Source organism: Astatotilapia calliptera, unplaced genomic scaffold (assembly GCF_900246225.1).
Source record: "Astatotilapia calliptera unplaced genomic scaffold, fAstCal1.2 U_scaffold_17, whole genome shotgun sequence".
Taxonomy (NCBI): domain Eukaryota; kingdom Metazoa; phylum Chordata; class Actinopteri; order Cichliformes; family Cichlidae; genus Astatotilapia; species Astatotilapia calliptera.
Window position 1 is genome coordinate 350,617 of NW_020535696.1, and position 6,834 is coordinate 357,450.

Below are 6,834 nucleotides of genomic sequence, written 5' to 3' on the forward strand. Positions count from 1 at the left end.
GTCTGTGGGTCACATGTCTATCCCACTGCACCGAGTCTGCAACGGCAAAATCTGGGTTCTTTTCCAAGTCAACTGCAACCTGGTTGGGCAGCCCTGCCAGCACTGCCGAACGAAACCACGCTCTACTTTCACCCTCCTTCCCCGGATGTATTCCTGTTCCTAACAACCATTGTTCCTTTGCTTTAGCTAAACACTCTCTGGGTGTGTTTTTGGGATCCCAAATAATTTTTGGAATGGCCCCAGAGTTAGGAGTTGGGTACTTCTCTCGGACTGCATCTGCTAAGTCATTCTGCACCTCATGATATTGCAGGTCATTTGCATATCTGGTTGTTTGAGCTATCTGCTCTACATCTGCTAACCCATCTGCTAACCCACCACCCAGCATACAACAAATCTCTCACCTTATAGGCGCGATAAACTGGTTCGTTCTTTGGACCTGCTATTAGAGGCAGACTTAAACCAGGGTCAGGAGTTCCTTGTTCAAAACTCACTTTTCTACTCTTTGAGCTCTTAAATATGGGCCGTCTCTGTGCTTGGTCTCTCTTCACACTTCTTTTCCTCAAAATTAGGCTTGTACTTGGTTGGGGCTCAGGTCCTCCATCTTCGTCCTCCTCATCGTCCTCTTCTTCTGATGACGTCGCACGGTCTTCATTCTCCTCTTCTGGCCCTCCCTGCATTACTCTCTGCTTTATAACCTCCAATGCCGTTAATGCCTCTATGGACGCACGTAGGGCCTCATGCATTTGTCCATACACTTCTCCTTCAGTTTTTAACACCAAGCTCAGAGGTATTTTATCACCCAGCCCTTTCTGTTGGGATGTAATAAGTTTGCTTACCTCAACCTCCATCGCTTGGCACTCTTTCTCTGCTGATTTTAATACTCCAGGGGAAGCCAAACGAATAGCTTTCTCAAGCTGTTCAAGCTGATCCTTCAGAGGTTTGCATCCCCTTTTCCCACTAGGTGTCGCACCCGAGCTGTCAGCCATTCTCTGAAACACAGACTTACCTCTTCCAACGGCGTTGGTCGACTCCACTTTCTAGGTCTAGGTCACCCAGACACGCTTAACTTTCGGTTTCAGTCTTCGTCTCGCTGTTCTCGCAACCACTGGCTCCTCTTACCCTGCTCGGTGACACACAAAGTTTAACCCAGCACTTTAGACGCTGTCCTCGCGTTCTCAAGCGTTGACACTCAATCAAAATTATTCGCCCTCAAAGTGTTAATATATGACACCAGTAACCCTTATGCGCAACGCGCTCACCTCCGTATACTTACCTCTCCAATAGTTCCTCGGATTAGTGTTTTTTCATTTATTTTAAACCCATTAACGGCGCTGCGCGTCCCTTATATACTTTACAGCAACACACCCTCAAGGGTCCCTTAACTTGTCCCGTACTAATAAATCTAAAACCAAGAAATCACCTTTATGTCATTATGTCAAAGTTTTCTCCATTTTGCACAGCCTGCCACAGGTTTAACAAAAAATCGCTGCCTGAGAAGGCTCCCACATATCAAACGCACACGCACACATACAATTTCAACCACGCACTCTCAAGCACACATTTGTCTCCTTTAAATCTACTAATCGCTTGGTGACATCTCTACAGATAATTACATTATTTCCCAAGCAAGCATATCAAAATCAAAACCGTCTAGTACCGACTCTACCATAGCCTGAGCAAAGTGGGCGGCCTCTGTGGGCTCCCAATTTGGATCATTTTCATGCTCAGTCATCTCCTTTAAGCCTTGAAATAGAAATAGGCAACGTTGTATATAGGCATTTAGCTCATACAGCTCAATCTCGGACCACACTGTCATCTCATAAGGTGAAACACCTTCCTCAGTCACTATGTGACATTTACAGGTCACCTCCAGCCAACCCTCTTCCTCTGCAATTTGTATGTTACAGGTTGCAAAATAGAGCACAGGCATGTTTGCTTATTCTATTTAAACAACGATTTAACAATATTAAATGGGACTGTTTAGTGCATGGGACACAATATAATCATTTATTGTTGAAGGGACAAATGTCAAAGGGGTTCTAACAGGTCCACTTTATTGCGTGCTCATTGAGTTACTTCTATTAAGGCTATTTAACAAGTTCAATTTACACATACTCATTAATCTGTCACGCTTATTAGTGGCTCATGGTTGCTTAAAGCCTATGTCTGACTTGACCACAGAGTTAGAGCATCATTCAATCCTCTCAGGATGACCACTCCACTTACTCTGCATCCAGTCAGCTCATGAATTAACAACCCTTGCAGACTGTAACCCTTTTATTTTTTGTTTATGCCTTCAAATCCACCTTAAATCTTCTTACCTAAACGTTGGTTTTAAACACAAACAATTCTTATATTCTATTTTGAAACGCTGTCACCATTCATATATTTACAATGTTATTATTTACTAAGCCAGCATTTTAATTGCAGACATTTATCCACATTTGCAAACAATAGTTATAGAGCTGAATGACACACAAAACCGAAAGCATAGTCCTCTCATGCGCTCTGCATCTGCTGCCTCATTTGCATGCACACACACTCTTCATCTAAGAATAGCAGCAGGCAGTCAGTGCATTGCTGACTCGACCCACAGAGATCTTTTTTTATTACAGAGACGTCTTATATTTACAACTGCACAGATTTTAAACCTTTTAACACCTATCGAATTTCGACAAATTTAACATAACAGTTTAACCGATAAACTCCCTGAGTTTTTTACGATCAATTAACCAGTATCAAGACTTTAACTGTTTCTGGCCTCATTTCTAAAATCCCTAACTCAATTTAAAAGTGTCCAACACCCAAGGTCCAACCTTTGCTGCCCAAAAAAGCGCAGATACCGTTCCAAACGGTAAGGAGACTCTAACTCCTAGCTTAATTCCGGGATGCCCTGTACCCCACAGTTAAGCCACACTGAACTATCCCTCTTCGCCGAGAGGTCAATGTCGCGCGTCCACGACAAGGAGGGAGCGTAACCTCCGGGCTCTGCGCTTCCTAGCAGACTCGAACTGCCGTTCTAGAATAATTTATAATATTTTGAAACAACAATCAACACCCAAAACAAGTGTATAACTGAGGCAGATCGACCCTGATGGACAATGGGGACTCTAACCCACAAATTGACCCACAAAGGTCTGACCTAATGACCAACCGGGACTTTAACCCACAAAATGACCAAATACCCTACCAAACTACTTGAGACTCTAACTCGATTTCTCTGGGACTTCAACCCAGTATTTAAACTTTTCCTGGCAGACTCTAACTGCTTTAGCAGACTTTACTGCTTTCATTTCTTCTTTCTTCTTAGCAGAACTCTAACTGCTTCAACTCATGAGATTTTTCATCAAAATCAAAACAGACATCCACCAGTAACTTCAGTGAGTGGACTTAAATTTTATCATGTCCAATTTGGCACACTTTGGAAATAATTCAACAGGTAGTGCCTTACCTTTTGGATAAGCCGGCTTATGCCCACTCACTTCAACCACTGGAATTCATGTCTGCCCGTCTGACCACCTCGGACCACCGCTCACACCTCCACTTTTCTCCCTTACTCAACCACCGGACGAAGCCCCCAAATATTAAGATTCAAAAATTGAGGAAGGGTACAAGAGGTGATCGAAAAATAACCACACTGGTCCGGCCGGGTGAAGTCAAACGAAGATTTTAATTCACACGTGGGAAGATCACTGAAAACAGCAATTGATCTTCGACTTACTAAGGCACAAACAATTATTTTATAACATCAGGGTTTGTTTACTGACGCCCCTTCATGCGTCACAGATACATTTTATACATACGTCAAATCAACACCACAATGACCTTTTACACAGAACATCATCGTCTATTTTCATGGCTGGCACTTCCTGTGTACCTTTCAGTTCTTATCCTATTCCTCTTTCTTGCCGAGACACCAAGAAACGGTTCCTCTTTTACCAAGACAATTTTGCAGTTACAGCCAAACATCCTCTAAATAAATCTAATTTAAAGTGTGTGTGTCACGACCTCACTCAGCCTCGATGTCACCTCTCGCACTTCTGACCTTTTACCAGACCAGAGGCTCACTGAGACTATATGTATGTCTTCTACTAAATAAATGTTTTAATCAAGAACCTCTAATAAAACCTTAATATAAAATGACCTGATATAAGTGTTTTGTAAGCATGTATTGCAATTCCCTCTATGTTCTAGTTTTCCCTCAGCATGTATCACCTGAACAGTCACGTCAGTGAGGCTTACGACCTTTAAAGAACCTGAACATCAACTCAAATAAGCACAGATATGCAATATGTATAAAATAGTTATAACTGCACCTGAAATACAAAGTTAACATCATCATAAACATCTTAAGGCCATCTTAAAGCTATCTGTTACATTGTTAAAGCAATGATCATACTGCAGATTATATTATGCTGGTCAAATACTCTTCTGTTCATCCCCACACTGTCCATCGTTTGATCTGTGCAGTGTCCACTAATGTGTCATCCAGTACATGCATCATCAAAACCTGCTCAGCCATCTCTTGCTCAGGTGCTGAGTCTGGGACCGGCAACCGGCTGAGCGCATCCGCGTTTTCATGATGTTTTCCTGGCTTGTACCTGATGTTGTACTCGTAAGCACTCAATGTCACGGCCCATCTTTGTACTCTTGGTGAGCCCATCTGAGGTATAGGCTTCTTTTCATTGAACAGTGAGATTAGGGGTTTATGATCTGTGTAAATCGTGAAAACTCGGCCATACAAGTATTTGTGAAATTTCTTGATGCCAAATATCACAGCTAGACCTTCTTTGTCAAGCTGAGAATACTTTTTCTCAGCAGGAGAGAGTGTGCGTGACATGAACCCCAAAGGTCTCTCGCTTCCATCCTCCATCTTATGTGACAATACGGCGCCTACGCCATATGGGGATGCATCACATGAGAGAACCAACTCACGGTCAGCAGAATAATGAACTAACACCTCTGCTGAGTTCAACAGGTTCTTAGATTTCTGGAATGCTTCCTCTTGTCTCTTTTGCCATGTACCTCGTGTCTCAAAAGTTCATGTAAGGGTGCCAACAGGGTTGCCAGGTTTGGAAGGAATTTGTTGTAGTAATTGAGCAAACCTAAGTATGCTTTCAGTTCAGTGACATTTGTGGGGGTAGGTGCGTCCATGATTGCTTTAACTTTCTTTTCCACTGGGTGGAGCCCCTGGGCGTCCACTATGTGCCCCAAGTACTCCACTTTCTCTTGAATGAAGGCACACTTGCACCTCTTTAACCTCAACCCAGCTTCCTCCAACCGGGTCAACACCTCATCCAGGTTCTGTAGATGGCTTACTTCATCCACTCCAGTCACTAAGATGTCATCTAAATACACTGCTACATGAGGTATCCCCTTCAAAAGACTTTCCATGGTCCTCTGGAATATTGCTGGAGCAGAGGCCACTCCAAAAGGCAATCTGTTATACGTGAACAGCCCCCGAGATGTGTTTACTGTCACGTACTTTTTCGATTCGTCATCCAAGAGGATTTGCTGGTAAGCGTGGCTCATGTCTAATTTTGAGAACTGCTTACCCCCGGACAGTGTGGCAAACAAGTCCTCCATTCTGGGTATGGGGTACTGCTCCAGTGAAGCCACGGTATTTACAGTAAGCTTGTAATCCCCACACAGTCTTATTGTCCCTGTGGGCTTCAGGAGTGGCACTACTGGTGCCGCCCATTCAGCATATTTCACTGGCGAGATGATGCCTTCTTTCAACAGTCGGTCTATTTCCTCGTCGACTTTTGCTCGCATAGCAAAGGGGACAGAACGCGGACGGAAGAAGCGTGGGGTGGCATCACTTTTCACATGAATAGCAGCTTTCATTCCTTTCAGGGTGCCCAACTCCTCTTTGAACACATTCTCATGTTTACTTAACACTTGCTGAAGTGTTTTTTCTGTTGTTTTGACTTAGTGCAGCTTTCTGTTGTTAGGACTGTTTTTCACTTCACCCCAGTCCAATTTAATTTCCTCGAGCCAAGCTCGACCTAGCAAGCTGGGGCCGTCGCCTTCGACCACCACCAGCGGCAGATGTTTTTTCTGCTGCTTGTATTTGACGCTGAGTCGTGTTGCACCAATCACCTTAACAGGATCCCCTGTATAAGTTTCGAGCTTGATTTTGATGGGCTGCAGGCTGGGGGGCTTGCTGTCTTTCCCTGTTTCTCTGAATGTTGCTTCGTTCATGACTGTTAGGCAACATCCAGTGTCTATTTCAAAGTTCACCTTTTTCCCATCAATTTGCATATCCACAGTGTAGGGGTCTACTCTTCTTAAGTGTACCGCACTGCCACGCCCTAACTTGAACAGTTTTCTGTTGTGCCCTTGACTGCACTTGACACAGTTCAACATAAAAGAGTCATCTTCAGAGCTATCAGTTTTGTTGTTATCTGCTTTCTCGCCCACATTGTGAGTACTGTAGTGTGAACTCTGCTTTTTTTCTTTCTTTACATATGTCTATCCATACTTTTTCTGGTTCAGCTTAGTCTTGCTTTTACAAGCTCTAGCTATGTGTCCCATTTTACCACAAGCATGACATTTTTCTTGTTTGTACTTACAGTCTGCTGCTGTGTGCTTGGTTCCTTTGCAACGATAACACTCTTTATTTTCTGCTTTAAAGGTACGACTCTCCTGTTGTCCTCTAGCGAGACTGAAACATTTTGCTGACGCCCCTGAGGTCTGCAGATCCTGTGCATTTTTATTTGCAGTCTCCATGGCTACTGCAATTGACAGAGCTTTGTCAAAAGTGAGATCTATTTCTGACAAGAGACGTCTCTGAATTCGGTCATCCTTAATTCTGCAGACGAGCCTATCTCT